Raw genomic sequence first — 17,189 nt, 5'->3', positions numbered from 1 at the left:
AGTGCTTGGATCCAAAGGTATTGAACTCTAAAAGGACCTGGCTCTCCAGCCTGCAGGTCAGGGATTATTTGTGGATGTAGCTAATTCTTACTGAGCCTCAAAGCAGATTTCTGAAGGAAATGGATGTGATCTTCTTCCCTCACCTTGTTCAAGTTCCTGGGTAGGTTCCTGCTCCATGCCATGGGGCAGGCAGAATGCAGCAGCCACCACATCTGCATGAGCAGGTCAGCCAGGTGTGCTCTGCCCCTGCTTTCCTCTCACAGTTCTACCCAGCTGGTGGAACAGTGCTGTCACCTTCCATACTTCAGTTTTTTCTAGGGCTTGCTTATCATCTTCTAGGCTGGGATGGGCTAACAGCTTAAAGGGAAAATTGAGGAAAGGAAGTTATAATTCGCACTGTCTTCTGAGGTGCTTTTTCATTTTTAGAAGTGATGATAAATGTAATTTCTTTTTCCATTTACTTTTCTTATCACTGATTCACGCTACGGTTCTCATGGATTTCTTTGTAATGTAAACTTAGATCTGATCTAGCAATATACTCCAATGTGAATCAGGAATTCTGTCAGCCCTCTGTAGACACCTGGGATATAAATGGATCAGCTTATGATTTCTATGAAACCTTGGGCAATGTATTCTTGAAAGTATATTGAAAGTGAAGAAAGGCAAAGTGATTAATTTAGAGGTATTGGCTAAATCAGCTTTAGGTGACAAAGTTGAACATATGCTGACACAGATATTTATTTTTTATTTGTATTTTGCTAAGCTTGTTGATTTTACTCAGCTGTAGGTTCACCAAATATTGCTTGTATATCCTAAATACTGCCATCTGTGTTTCTTGAAATATAGTTTTGTCTTCTATTTTGTTGTATTACAAGACAGTGCATTCTTCCCCAGCAGTCCACATTGACTTTTGGTTTTTTTGTTCAAATCAGTGTAAATCATCGTAGACTTGATAGATATCCCACTAAAGTTTAAAAAAAAATGGGTCAGCTATATTATAGAGTTCTTTTATTTTGTGCTAAAAGGGGATGTTCAGGTTAAAGAGAAAAAATGTATGGTTTAAAATTAAAGCTACTGCACTTGTGGTTTCAGCAGCCACTGTTTTACCCATGGAAAATCTCTATGATCTGTCAAACTTTCAATGCATTGTGCAGGCTGGCATGAGCTATCTGCAATGAAATAATGGGTAGGACCTTAAAATTTACTGCATGCAAATTTTCTGAGATGGATATGAAGACATTATTAAAAATGTTTGCCATCCTATTTCCTGTCTTCTGATTCTTCAAAAAACTCCTTGCTGAATCCTTGTGATCTGTGAATTTGTATGCACTTCTATTGTTCCTCTGCTGTCAGAAAATTAATTACCTAGAAGATCCTTTCTAATCCTGCCTAACTCTTCTTCACAGTTTGAAAGAGAAGTGGCCTCTGGAAAAACCTGAGTGGGCTTTGAAAGTGTTTCAGAGTCCTTTTAGGACTTCAAATTGTTCTTCCCCATGGATAGCTGGAGGATAGAAGGAAGTATAAAAGTGACAGAGCTTCTATTTCCTGCCTTGGCACCAGCTACAGCTTTAGTTTTTCTTGTTTAGCAGAACACTTGTAACGCTTGGCAATAATCAATTCCAGAAACTACACATTATTAAATTTCTTTGACTAGGTGCTTATCTAACAACATGGGGCAGAGCCTTCCAGCCAGGTAGCAGAAAGAAAAGGCTCCATAGTGGAAAAAGGTTGTGATATATTGAATTAATTTAATTTTCTATCCCAGCAAAGAATATAAGATGGCTACAAGGCCAAAGGCTGTTCCTAAAATGCTATTTAGGCTTCATTGGTAATTGGTTTTGTCCCAGCTCATTTTCAGCTGCAGTGTTAGGGCAAAATGGAACATAGTTTTTTAAAATAGTTGCTGCTGCTTAAGCAGGGTTTTGTGGAGACAGGTGGTTGTAAACCCTTTTGCCCCTAGAGCTGAGACTCTGTTTTAAAGAAGATGGCTCACACTAGTGAGCTAGATGCCATATGTATCTAACAGGGTTTTATTCTATTGAATCCAATAGCATGAGCTTCATTTAGACCCTCTGATAATCCAGCATAATGTGCAACCTAAATCTAGATGAGAAACTTTCCTTCTCTCAATTTAACAAAGCATCAATGAGAATTTAAACTTATAAACCCCATTCACAGTGAAACCCTATTTCCCAAATGTTCTTGTGGGGCTTCTGAAGCCCTTTTTGTGTGTGAATGATTTGTGAAAGGGCTTTAAGCATGTTCATTAATTTAAAATTATTCAGTGAATGCCTATGTAATTACAACTGAGCCTGTGAGTTGCTTATAAATGCTCAGTTTTGCAATTTGTAGCAGGGATTTGCTCTGTGTAGTTTGCTGATCATATGATGCAATCAGTGATGTGATGATTTTGCATGTGTCTCTCAGTGGCTCTTGAGCTTGCAAATAACTTTCTCAATGTGAATAGCCACAGGATAATCCTGTGAATGGGGAGGATCTGTGAGTGGATTTTAGCTCCTTTCTCCAAGTGGGACCTGGCTGAGGATGCAGAGTCCCACCTGCACGGGCACTCGAAGGAAGCCTGGGGCTGCTGACACAGGTGGGCTCTGGTAGCCAGCCTGGGTGGTGAAAGAACTGTTCCTATGGGATGGATGTCAGACTGTAGCTCTTTTCCACCCTCTTCCTCCCTCTAAAGAAAGAGAAAAAAGAGAGATGAACATGTGCCCAGTCTGCATCTGTATTAACTGGCCTAGTACCATTTTTTTCACAAATGTTGTGTGATATTGGATCTCCAAATTATTCAGTGAGTTTTAGTCCATAAATGAAAATGCCTAGCTGTCCTATGCATTTGAGTGGGAAAGAAGCTGCAAAGAGTTTCCAGGAATCACACTAAGGACTGTCTGTTGCATTTTGGCCTGGGATCAACAGGAGCTTTGGGGCAAAATTAGGACCCTTATAAAGTGCATCTGCAGTCCTGTATTTACTTCCTTCTCTGAGATGGTGCCTTGCAGGGAAGACTGTGGAAGTCTCAGTCCCACTGATAAACCAGCCACCTCCCAGCCTGGTTCAGAAGAGTTCATGGGTCCTGAATTGAGACCACCCAGGTGCTGTAGCCACCAAGGGGTTGTTTCTGGTTGTTTCTAAGCTCTTTTCTCCATCGTTTCCTGAGGAAACTCTGCATGTAACACACTCACAGTATGTAGAACTGTTCCCTCAAGATGTAAGCTGCCACTTACATGATTCATTGAATTAATTTTCCCCCTCTCTCTTTCAAGTCATCTTCCTATGATCCCTTTGAAGAATCTAGCTCAGATCCTATTATTTACACAAGGCACATGCTGTTGCTGAACTGGTGGCACCCACATGTATCTCCCTTGTTGCAACAACACTTTCCTAATCCTTAGTGGTTGCTGTTAAGATAATATCAATCATTTTAGATACTAGAAGGCAGTATATGTTTAATATACAAACCAGGATAACTTCCTTTATCTTTCCTCATTCCCAGAGCATTAATTAATGGCAATTCAGAGATTTTTAGTGGCTCTGTTTGTCTGATATTTAGCAACAAAAATAAATTTACTGTGCCCTTACTAACAGTTGATTTAATATCTAATTAGTTAATATGATACCTCTTTATGTTTTCTATTATAATTTTAATTTCCTGGTCAGTGAGTTTTGAAGACTAATGAAAGGCAAAGCCCTCAGCTTAGAAAGTGACATTGTGGAATATGCTTTGAGTATAGTGGCCAAACTTAACAAACAAGGTGAGTGAAGATGAAGTAGATAGTATTTATGATAGGATTATGTGGTGATTTATAGCACATTCTGGTAGTTATGTCACTATTTTAAAGCTCTGTTGTTTGACAGAGCTGCAATATAATTGAAATCATAGTGTGTAGTACATTTATGTTTATGCTCTGTGTTTAGAAGGAGGAGCATGTGTTTAGAGGCCATAAAATACAAAATGGCTTTCTTATTTCTTCCTCCTCTGTATTGTGAGAAAATTACAACATAGTTTTTTGTAGTTTGGAATGATACAGTGTTGAGAAGGCAGTATCTATGTCTTAACAATGGAAACTTAGCTCTATTTTTACAAGTAAAAATATTTTGTAAGTTCTGTGTTTGTTTAATTTGTACTTTATGCATACCTCCAGAAAATAAACCTGTCAAAACCATGAGATTTCGTGTTCTGGAAACAGTTGTTAATGTAGGATTTAAAAAAATAATATTTTTCACTTTAACTAGTATCTGAGATACCTTCTTGGAAACATTTTCATCCTTTGCAGGGCTTGCAGATTATTTGCTATTCAAGGTTTCAAAAGGAAAAGGAAGTTGGGAAAAATGAAACCTTTGGGGACAGCTTGCTAAAAGAAGTGATAAATGAGCTTTGCCTTCCTCAGCAAGGTCTCCTTTGTAACTCTGCTGACACCCACTCGCCCTGGGGCTTCTCCCGCTCTGCCAGCGCCAGCCTCAGCTGTCAGCCCTGTCCTGGAGGTGCAGCTGCACTGGCAGCATCTGAGCCCTGGAGGAGTTGTAGCTTAAATTCTTTAGGGACCAGGAAATCCAGGCTGCAAGCACAGGTGTTTCTAAAAGTCCAGGAGCTGCTCACTGCGAGCTGCTTTGTGCTGAGGCTGCACATTGCTCATAAATCAGCACTGCAAAGCCACTGCAGCTTTCCTGCAGTCTTGAGCAGGCGTTTGGTAACACCACACAAAGTATCTGAAACACTGCTCTTCCCAACACAGGGAATCTGTAACCATGCAGAGACCATTGCCTGGTAAGAGTTAAATGTTCTGGCTCAAAGAATAAAAACTAGATGGTCTGTAGTACAGATCAGTAAATTCTACAAGAGAGACAATTTTCTTCTGGAAAATAAAGCTCTTTCTCTTCCTGTTTTTATGAATATTTGTAATCATGGGCATCGATATTGTCACAAAGTTATTACCAATTTATATTGAATATTTCTTAATATTGGAAGCCAGCATTGGAATCTTTAAGTGGAGGTAGTTTTAGAACTTTTTCTTTTATGCTGTTATTTGTACTAGCATTGATTTTGGGTAGCATGCAGTGCTAGCTTGAAGAGAAGTAAAAGGCTTGTTAATATTTTGTACTATCAAAATGAGCATGAAGCACTGATGATTCATAAGTGCTGTTGTAAACAGGCTTTATTGATGTTGCTCTTCTTCCCTTCTTATGAGATGTTTCAGTTTACTGAGAGCCCTTAGGACTTAGGTTTATAAAGAGCGAGGAAAAATTTTGCAATGATTTTGCAATGAACATCCCTGAGTGTTATGCAGTTTCTTTTGGAAATAGCTAATGTTTAAACTGTTCCCCAAATGCAGAGGATCTGTTCACAGCAATCACGGGCTGATGCTTGCTCTTGGCATGTCAAGAGCTGTGGGCTGTGCTCTGCTACCATCAGTCTACCCCCAAGCATTTAGACCCAGTTCTATCCTGCTGGATTCATCCTACCCACTGGTTTTCTTAATGAGACTGGAGCAGAGCCATTGCCTGGGGGAGCTGCCAGGTGCTCCTCTGGCATGGGCAGCGTCCTTGAGCTGGAGGGGAAAGGGTGGAACTCTTTGTAGGCTCCTGGCACACGTGTGGTGGTCAGCTGCAGTTCAGCACTGAGTCCTACCTGCCCTGGAGAAATGCCTGCATCCAGCAGCACTCCTCTAGCTACAAAATCCCCTTTGAAACTGGCCACAGGTTCATACCCAAAAGATGTGGAGGAAAAAAATAGACTTGGAGATGCCAAGTAACACCAAAAATCACAAGGCATTTTCTGCCCTCAAATATGAGAGCTGGCAATCCAAATGGAATCTCCAGTCTGTCTTACCCTGCTTTTATCCCCATCTCTTACTCATTTTTCTTCTTTTAAGACAGAAGTATAAAGTGTAAGAGTTTAAATGGTAAACAAAAATTAGTGAGCCTGAGAGTCCTATTTTCCGGATCATGGGATGTCTGAGTGTTATTGAAAACACTTTAGCTTTCAAGGTCTTATAGTCAGAACACTGATTTGTATGAGACGTAGATATGTAAATATATTTGAAATATGGATATATGAAATTGTAATTTCAGAGGTGGGATTTAGTATCCCAAGTTTCTTTAAGGTGTTTTTGTTTTGGCAAATGTTACAATCTATACAAAGATCTACCTATATAATCTGTAAAATCTATGAAGATTTTCTGATTGGGACTTAATTTCAAGATATTAATTATTAAATATTATAATTAACCGTAATGATAAAATCATATTCTTATTCAGGTTGGCCCTTGTGACCTCAAAAGTATGCCTGAACTTATAATTGCAGGGATTTTTTCACAATAATATTCAAATTTTACTTATACCAATCTATTCTTTTAGACTGTTTCACTTTAGCATCTTAGCTGATTGATTGTCAGTTCAAATCTGCACATTACACAGGCCTTATTTTCCCTGGTGAAACTGAAGCTGGAAGTTATACCACAGCTTCACATTTTCCAAGTAGGTGCTTTAAAAGATGGTCTCTGAGCAGGGGCTGCCCGTAAATCCCACAATTTATTACATTCATTAGTATCTAGATAAAGGTTATTAGGCAATCAATCAAGGCCATGTCTCATTACCCTTTAGTAGCTGGGATGTTTTTGGGGTTTTCATTAGGGAGTCAAGTTATTTTCTTTCCTGCTGCTGAGCAAAGAACTCCTCCAAGTGGATATTGTCTCAATTGAAGAATTGAAACATTGAGACCAGACCATGTGAAAAATGGTGATGACTCAGGTGGTTTATTAGCCCTCCTCAAAAGAATACAAGGAAGGGGATGTTCTCTCCTGATGGAGAAGTGGATGAGTCATTTAAAGTGTGGCAAATATGGAAGAACTGTGGGAGGGAACATGGTATGGCAGACAGAGGTAGTGTGACCAGTACAGATTTGGCTGTGGAGATAAACTGGAATGTGAAGGTTTCTGGTGTGGTCTTTTGTCTCATTCTAACTGTGGGCTTGTAAAAGCAACCTCAAGGTTCTGTTCTTCTGCAATAGGCTGGAGGAGAATGGATTCAGTTTGGATCAGCAGTTGCAGGACTGGATTCCACCCAGTGGAGCTGCATTCATGCATTTGAGCATGGTTTTACCTCTGGGTCCTAATCACCTTCTCTAGCCCTTTTCCTTCTTCAACCTGGGGCTGGAAACCTTATGTTAGTTGCTTTCCTCTAAGTATTTCAGCATCTAATCCCTGCTTATGTGAACTCTTTAAGTACAGATGCAAGAGAAATTGCCAAGATATTAAAAAAAAACCCCAGACAACAAGAGTTGAATTTATTTAAATGTCAGCAGAGGTTCTGCTCCAGCTAAAAGTTTGAGAACTACTGAAACCAATTTACTGTGCTATCCCATATTATTAATGATACTTTTATCAGTATTTATATTCAAGATAGGTGTTCTTAGGAACTCTTTGCTATAAGTCAGCAACCACATTTGTGTTGCATCTGTATGTAGGTACTGTGCACAGGGATGACTAATGGCTGCAGGAACCGTGTGACATTTACAGCTGAAAAATGTAAGTGTGTGTGTGAAACTGGCCCAGTAATGGGCTTATGTCCTACCTCAGATTTACTGATGTTTTGCCAAAGATCTCTGTGAAACTTAGACTGTATTTTGCAGTGGGCTTGGTTTCCAAACAGTGATTTTAAAGTACACATAGCACATAATAAAGCTTCTTTTAATTTTAGGTTTGGGTTTGGTGAGTGTAACTCTTGGTGTAAACTGAGCTGTTTTCATTGTGATGTCAGTCTCAAAAGTTATTCCATGATGCTGAGAGTACTCAAAGAGGGGAAAGTCTCTTCCTACCTCTACCCTGAGCCCTGGAGGGGTGTGTGTGCTTTTGTCCTGCAGCACTGTGGGAGCTGGAAACAGCAGCTCCACTGGTTAACAGTGATTTGTTCTTCATGGGGATTAAAGAGTTGTAAATCTGGTCCAGGCAATGATGTTTTTATAATTTTTACCTACTGAAACTTGTGCTTCACTGTCAGACAATGCAGGCATGATAGGAGGGTGATTGCCTAACACCATTCAGGAGAGGATTGGGAAGCAGGACAGAAATGACTGATGGCTCTTGTATGGCCCACTTTGCATAATGAGGGCACGAAGTTCTAATCAGCACTGGACAAAGCCCTGCCTTGTAATTGGTTGGTGTGACTTTGAACAGTGCAAAGATTGACTGAAATTACTGACTTTTATTTATGATGATAAAATTAGAGAATTTTGATATAGCTGCCACTTTAAGATAGTTATTCAAATTTGCATAGCTGACAAGACTGTTATGCCAGTGAAGAATAGCAGGATGTGCTGTCATATAAAGGTTTGTGAGGACTCACATTTTCAACAAATCTAAAAGTAGATCATGGATGTGTGGTTTTGAATTTCTTGCCCAAGATTGTTTCTATTGAAATTTTATCTATACATGTATTCCAGAGCAGAACTGGGAAACCAACTCTTCAGTACTCCTGTAAGTCACCTAAGTAACTGGGAAGTAAACTTCTATGCACTATTTTTTAGCCAGGATGTGCTCAGTTTGGTGTGGTATCAAAGGACCTGTTGTAAATTAAAGTGGAACCTGCTTGACTGCTTACCCAATTTCTTTGTTGCATCACTAGAAGATGGCCTGCCAAAATGAGTGAAAGTTAATATCATGTTCTCTGACATCAGTTTAGTGATGTATAGTCCACAGAATGAAGTTCCCTTGTCAGTAAACCTTTAAAAATATTTACATATATCAAACTCAAAACTCTGAACATCTGTAATGCACTTTTAATATATACCATGCATCCTAGGAACAAAATGACAGCTGTATATCTGTGGAGTGGATTGTTCATTTTCAGCTGAAGACAAGGGTATAATGTCATTGTGCATTTACTATGTATGCCAGTACAAAGAGAAATAGAGATGAAAAAATGGATAGTACTTTTCAGAGACTCTAATTTTGCTATGATGACAGCATCCAAAATAAGATTTAAATGTTTTTAGAAGTGCAGGAATCTCTCTTTGTAATTTCTTAGGAGCTCAAGATCAGAGTGACCTCAATGAGTTTCATATATTTCTTAATTAAGTCAACCCAAACAAATGTGTGGGACTTCGACATTACAAGGTAAAGTTATAAAAACGTAGCTCAACCACACTTGTCTCAGAAGAAAAATTCCCTGGACACTGATTCCTAAAAACATCCAACTAACCAGAATTTTCTTCTGTATGCCCAACAATGCATCACTTTACCTGGATGCCTCCCCACTGAGGCCACACTTTTGCATGGACCACCCAACCTGACTGCATCCTGACAGCATCCTTTCTCAGGACCCCAGCATGGGTACTCTGCTGGGGAGCCTCCTCTGGGGATTTTAGTTACTCTTTAGTTACTCTTGCTGTGGGCAGTGACTCATTTCAGCAATCCCTAGAGCAGCTTTGAAAAGTAGCAAGAAACAGAACAGTGAAAGAAACCCCTCCAGCATGGATATCTGAGGTGTTTTTGGAGAGCAAGGTGACCTGTAGGGTTGTATGCACAGTATCTTCTCCCGTGTGTTGGCCACAGCATTGCTGCTGACCCATAGAGGGAGAGCATCTATTTCATCTTCATCAACCCCAATTAGCAAAACAGCACAATCTGCAATTTGGGGCTGGCTCAGGGCTCTCCTTACCTGCAATTCTCTATGCCTAAGCCCTTTGGGGAAAGCAAAGCACTGAGCACCTCCCTGGTGCTTTGTGGCAATGATGCTGTTATATCCCCTGAGAAGACTCTACAGGTTTGTCAAGGAATTCTGAGACATTCTTCCTAGCTGACTTCCATTCTGCCATCGATAGCAGGAGCAGCTGGATAGTGGGAACAGCCTCAGAAGTGATGAATCCACATGTACACAAAGGAGATGAGAACAGAGAGACACAAATGCTATTTTAAGTTTAAGTAGTCATAGTCCCAAAAACCAGTTTGTAGCCTTTGCCAGTATTATCATTGCCAAGAGCTACTCCTCCAGATATGGTGGTTGTTTTATCTTGTGTAGTTTATACTTCTGACAAAGAATTTCATGTGAAGCAGAAGATAGTAGCCCAAGTTTTACTTAAACTTTATAATAAAGTGCTATTATTTAATATTAAGTGTTTGAAAGGGAAGGAACAACAAACTTCAGGCTGTGTTTCTTAATACTGTGTTTCTGCTGCAATGGTGCAGTGTATCAATCTCATTCCTCTGGGGAGCTGTGAGGGACTGACCATGAGATTGTACTTAAACATGAAAGCCCATCCAGAGCTGTAGCTGCTGTATTGGTATTTGCAGTTCTTTGTGGCAAACCACAGCTTCTTGCATGCTGGCTCTGGCATCCCATGCTCTGGGAGGCCCCTTGTCTTTGATTGTGCTCTTTATACTGGGCCAGCAGAGAGATGAGGTACAAGGGGCAGTACTCCAGCTCAGCATCCCATCCTGCCACCACCAGTGCCCTGCTCACACAACAGGAAGTTTTCTGCTGCCATTAACAAGGGATATTTCTGCTTGTCTCCAGCACAAGCACAGCTAAGGCTGAAGTATTAATTGGTTTATTAGGATTTGGTTTCTTGCAGTTTATTTCAAGCTAAAAATTTTTAGGGTATTTTTTCTCCTTCTCTAGTGTTGTTTAGCATTTTCTCTGGTGACAGAGTGACTGTGTCTTATGTCACCAAGCATATTCACTCCTACTACAGTCCTTTGAGTTTAGAGCAAAGGAACAGAACTAAAGTAAAGAGGAATGTGGAGCTTGGCATGGGTTGACATAGTGCATGAGACTTAGAGAGCTGCCTGCTTGTGTTAAAGTAATCAGTTCACAATATGCATGCTTCAGTTTTACAAACACAAGGAAATGCAGGTGCATCTATTTTTTTGAGCTTTATGACACCTGTGAATTATACAGAAAGTTGTTAAATGCCACTAATATATTTTCTGTTTGCTAGTCTTCTAGCAAGAAATGGTGAAAAAGGTTAGGGGAAGGAAGAGTGGCTTTTCCAGAATGAATTTCTCGCCACAAAGCAGCAGTTTTCTTGTCGATGACCTTAGACATACATTGATGCTGTTGACCAGAATTTGGGTGTTGGTGTGTTTGTTTAGGTCCTGGTATTATAGTTTCATTGTTTCTGCTAATTTCTGCTCTACTGTCAATACTCTAAGATACCTTTCCTAAAGCTTGTACATTAGAAATGTAACCTTATTGTATAAGAATTTATGTAACTTAGCTCATTGTCTTTTACAATTTCTCAAGTAAATATGTTGTGCTTGTATTTAGAGGAATATAGAATAAATCCTCACTAGCAGTAAATTCTTTTTCAAAGACAGTTGCATTTTTTATTGTATATTTTTGCATTTCAGCGTCTGATTGCATTTCAGTGTGCAGCAGTAACCCAGTAAGTCCTTGTGTTTGTCATTTGCTGCAGTGGCTGGCTGGCATTAGTGAACTTAAACAAAGTAGGTTTTCATGTATTCCTTAATTAGGTCAAAGCAAATAAATGTGTAGTACTTTGGCATTACAAGGAAAAGCCATAAAAATAGCGATATAATGCAAGCACATCCAGTCGTGTTTTTTCTTTTGCTCACTTAAAAGTCTTTTCACATAAGAATGAAAAATAAAACTATTTACAGTCACAAAAATGAAAATTGCTTGATAAGAGCTAGTGTAGAGCTGGTAGAGTGCATCCAACAACACTGCAGGTGAGGCAGCCACTGCAGCCTGTCATGAGGTGCTGAATATTTGTCTTATGCTCATGTGAGTTAATTGATAAATTACACATATTTTACTGTTAATGCTTTATTAAACTAATAAAATACATCTACAAGTATATCTTCAGCTGAAAATCTGCTTCCATCCTGAGTGCACTGTTGGAATCAGAATGTATTTTCCCCTTGACTTTGGATAGATTTCTTATTATAAAATGCTGTCAGAGAAGTAGAATTGCCACACACTGAAACAAACATAAGTCATGTGAGCATATAAATGAGAATATAAAGTGAGAATATAAATGGATTTAGAGCTGTAGATAAGAGCTTTACTCTATTTGTTATACTCAGGCATCATTTCTGGTGTTCAGGCTGGGACACAGCTCTATCTTGGCAGGGTAGGTTACCTGGTCAGTCAGAAATAAGTCCATGCTTATGGATACAGTGAGCCCTGATTTGTTACTATGTCCTCAGGACTGAACTCATTTAAAGCGCTGATCCATTCCTATGGAGAGACAGAAAAGACCCACAAGTGGCAGCTGCCTTGAGAGCATTCATAAGCATTATATTATCTTTTATGAAATTTAGCAGAAGTATTCATTCTTTAGAGGAAAAACCTTTTCTTGCATTACATGTATGGGTAACCATCTCACATTTCCTTCTCAGCTGCAGTTGTGACATGAGTATTCTGCCTCTAGAAAGATGCTGCCTGTAACTCTGGAGAGCCAAAGAAAGGACCTTGGCAAATGGCCCTGCTCCAGTCAGTAACCTGGGCTATAGCTTCACAGTCAGAGTTGTCTCCTGATTGTTCTGGACTCTTGATTTAAGGCTCCAAATACAGCTAAAAATACTCTTAGAAGCTATTTGTCTCCCAGCTCAGTGTTTTCAGACACACTACCTTCACTGCCAGCTAGAGCAGTGCTTGCTACGAGGAATGATTGATCTCAGTGGTTGTCTTAAATTTATTTAGCATTTGGATGTGGCAGTGGCTGTGTTTGGCATCAGCTTTGTCACAATACCACTGTAATGTAGGAATAAAAAGTTATCTTTCTCAGTGCATGAGACAAGTAGGAGTATGTAGCTCTCTGAAATGTTGGTGGTCCATTGGTTACTGTGGGGATGGCAGTGTCATACTTGGAATTTGATACCACACACACGAAGAGGGTCCTGACTTTGAGCAAGGACTAGACAGTACTTAAAATTCACATTCATCAAGACACCCAGGTATTTGTCATTCCTTTAAATCATTAAATGAAAGGATTCCACCTGGGTTGAAAAGTTTGTAGGATTTCTTCTAATTATTTTGGCAAGCTTCCTAAATTAAATGTGCTGCAAATTTCTCTCCATCACTAATAGCTTTCTACATGCTTCACATAGGAAAGATTGCTTGCATTTATTGTTCCACATATTTCTTCTTTTAGCAGAATTCTATAGGATTTTTACCCAATCACTCTCTTATTGCTGCTGCTGAATATTTGAATCTGTTTGAATCACTGTTCTTTGAGATCATTGGAAATATGTGCATTTGGGAGATAAATTTGTTTTTCACACATGCAGCAATTACTGTACAGAATTAGTTATTCTAAGGAACAGAAGGCAGAGAAATGCAGGATTCAACATAGTCTTCCACTTAACAATAAGAATCTTTGATTTAATTTTTAAAAAAAAATTCATCTATGATATTTGAAGGTGAAATTTGGACTTATGGATATCTTAATCAGATACCACAGTTTTGACTCTAATGGGAACCAATAAAAGGAGGGAACAGTTTTACTGGTCTGGATAATTTGTGCTAAAATATTTGCAAAATCTCTCTAACATGAATTCAGATACTGGTTTGCCATCGTTAGGGATGAATGAAAAGCCTTTTCTCACAAATGTATTCAAGGTTTCAGAATGCTCCTAGAGAACGTGTAGCAGCTGTGTAGTGTTGGGTTATTTTGCACTGCCATAATCCAGTTGTGTTATTGCAGTAGGTCTCTTGTGAGGGTTACATGGGTTGTTTAGGAATATTAAATATATCCCATGTTACCACTTAACTTTCACTTACAATTTTGGTTCCCCTCCTTTATATTTTCCTTTAGTGCAGAGCACAATGAAAGAGGATATAGATCTTATATTCCTGGTTTGGGAAGTAGGAGGCATCTCAATGCTGCTCTTACAGATGTTTTACTGTACTTCACTTTGCATTGTTTACCTGGATCCTCAAATAACAGCCTGAAGTTATTAACTCTCTTTGTACCTTTGGAATTTAACTCCTTCATAGCCTCAGTTTCTGGCTGGGAAAAATTGGAGGCTTTCTTGTATTTTAAAGGATTTTATTTATAATTTTATAGTATGTAACTGTTGATGTTCAGCCACTGGGAGCTATGGTACTTTCCATTCAGTTCAGAATTTTATATAGGGTGACTGAAACCTTTTCTTTTGCTGCTTCTAATAAATATTATATGTCTGACATTTAGCTTTGCATCTCACAATCACCAAGATCCTTGCAACAGCAGAACCTGAGCTCCTGTAATGTGAAAAAACAGCTGGGCTGAAATTCAAGAGTGCGAAATACCTGCTCACATGAAGTATCTGAAAAAGGACCACAGTCTCCTTGCCAAGGAGCAATCTCAGTAGCTCAAATGATAATGCAAGAGCTCCAGTGCAACATCTTGTCTATTGAATAACACAGCCTAGTCTTAAAAAGTTCCTGTTCATCATGCATGTCAGTGGGTAGCAGTTTTACATTTGGACAATTTGAAATGATCTGTCTAATTGATTGAAAATCCACACTTAAGAGTTTTAAAGATCTTGGAAAATGCACAATTTAAACAAGAAATAGGCTTTCCTCTTAAAGATTGTGGTCCCTGCTCTTATTCAACAAAATTCTTATTTATAAATATCCATACATATTTCCTTTTCAGCTATCTCATGTCACAAAGCATCAAGAAAGTCCTAATCTGTACAGAATGTAGTTAAACTAGGAAGTTAATGAAAAAAAAAAAGCATGAAAGAGGGTGCAAAATAATTACTTAATACAGGGTTTAGTTGGGTCTTAAACTACCCCAGGTCTCTAGAGGAGAGAGAGCCCCTGAAGAGGAGCAGAACAAAGACCTGAGAAATTAAGAGTGGTTGACTATGAACTGAATAAAGGGAGGACAAGAACAGAGAAGATGCCAGACTTAGAAAAACTGGGATGCTATTCCAGGTTGGGTAGGTGGAGTGACAAGGAGCTGAGAAGCATTCATGTAACATTTCTGCAGTGAGCACACCTTCTCTGCTCCCTGTTCCATCGATAGACACACATATATTAAAAAACTGTGTGTGGGAGCACCACATGGTACTTTCCTATATCTTTTAAAAGTTCCATATGAAACATTTCATGATTTACCACCTGTCAGCTCCTCTAGATGTTTTTTTGCCTTTACTTTTTCAGTTGTTGAAAAGAAATGTTCTCTGTTGTTGCTGTCTGTCTCTGCCCACCCCTGGCCTCCCCCAGCAGCCACAGTGGAGGGCACAGCCTGGGGTAGCACTGCTGACAGAAATCCCTCCCTGCCCACAGAACACATTTGTCTGCTGTGCTCAGCAGTGGGAGAGGGACAGGAGTGACAGAACTTGGTTTTTTTGGTGCTTGGGAGAACAATCTGTGAAGAAAAACGTGGGCAGGAGAAAAGGGGAGGTAGGAGCTGTCTGCAGGTTCTCAGGCTTGATAGACTTGAGGGCTGGTTCAGTCTGCCCAGAGAAAACTTTCCATGACACCTAAATGGAAAAGATCTCTCCTGAGCAGAATTCACAACTTGTGCCTAAACTGCTGTCTGTTCCCTGATTGTACATTAAATGGGATTCTGGAGCTGGCAAACACACCAAGGGATGCTCTTCTCTAGAGGTGGGGAGAGAGCCCGAGTGGAGGAAATGGGGATTCCAAGGTGAGGGAGAACAACACTTGAATCTGGATTGACTCATGGATTCTTACATTAGCTGAGGACTGCAGGTTGCAAATTATTTTCTTTGTTTTGTACAGCAGTTCTACCTTTTACAAGAAAAAGACAATGTATAAATCTGTCAGACTGGTGGGTACCATAATAAATCTAACACATGCATGGCATATTTACAGCTTTATACATGCCATTGTTGATGAATCTGGACAAACAGCATGCTAATTGCTGCTCTCCAGAGGAGTTAGGGGAGAAGAATCTTTAAAAAGGTGTTTCTTGGCATAATAAAACATTGCCACTGTCTTTTTCAGCCTTCTCTTATGTGTCCATGGAGGATGGAGTGAGTTATCTAATTTTAAAAAGTAAATTTTTTTTTTGTAGGTTTCTTTAATATCATTATGTGAGAACTCTTAAAGAAGAAAAAGTATTTATAAAGTAGGTATTGGCCCTGACAAGGACAAACATCTCTGGAATTAAAATGCAAAATGGGTTACGTTTATTTGGAATTTTCTGTCATTTAGTAGAGGTTCTTTAATTTGTTTATCTCTCCCTAAAATTGCCTATTGAATTTAATTAAGTGCATCGTAGATTTATGAGTCAGGGCAATATGAAGATTTTTTTTTTTTTAAGCAAGCTTATTTGTTTCTCAGAAGAGCTTTTTCAGAGATGTTGTAATTATATGCCTGGGTTGCTGCTGGCACAGCAGAAATTCACTCAAATACAGCAATTGCAGATAGGCAAGAGACATGTCAAGGGCTCAATGAAATCTGTCAGCCCCCATGGCCACCCATCTACACCCACCCTCATTGGTTGCTCAAGAAATCAGCATTGATGATGCATCTTTAAATTACTCATTATGGTTATGATGCTTTTAGTTACACACATGATATATCTTGAGTCATCACATGTGTCCTATGATCCTCACATGTTTACTTTACATGTTTGTCTAGAACCTTCTGCAGTTCTTTTCATCTTTTCTTCCAATAAAAATATCTATATATTGTCTGAATTTGTACCCATAAAAAAGGTTAACCTGAGGACTTTGAAATTTTGCCCATTGACAGCAACAAAAGTGATCGAGTCATTACACTTAACACAATATTAAGGACTGATTATAAAAACTAATCTATGAGACTTTAGATTATTTTTGTAAATCAAAATATGATCAGAGAAGTGAGTAGGTCTATTCCATGTGTCTAGCTCACTTGAGGGAAGAGCTGTCATTCCTGTGAGTAAGGGGCTGGCTATTCATGTCCTGTATTCCTGTATGAATTGTTCTCCAATATATTAAATATACCTTTAACTGAGTGAACAGAGTCTGACCCAGCTGCAGCAAATTCACTGGAAAGCCCCTGACTGAATCAAATTAAGGGAGAAGAAGAACAGCTGTGCTTTTGGGCCTTCTCTGTTCCTCCAATGACTATAACACACTGAAATAATTACTAATTGATAGGCTCTGAACTTTAGAGTGATGTGGCTACAAATTAAATATAAAAGGAAGGTTTACTGTACCCATGTTAAAGTTATTCCTTTGAGTTTTTACTTCAAAAATATTTAATAAGTTTCT

Source organism: Oenanthe melanoleuca, chromosome 4A (genome assembly GCF_029582105.1).
Source record: "Oenanthe melanoleuca isolate GR-GAL-2019-014 chromosome 4A, OMel1.0, whole genome shotgun sequence".
NCBI classification, from domain to species: Eukaryota; Metazoa; Chordata; class Aves; order Passeriformes; family Muscicapidae; genus Oenanthe; species Oenanthe melanoleuca.
This window is presented reverse-complemented; position numbering follows the sequence as displayed.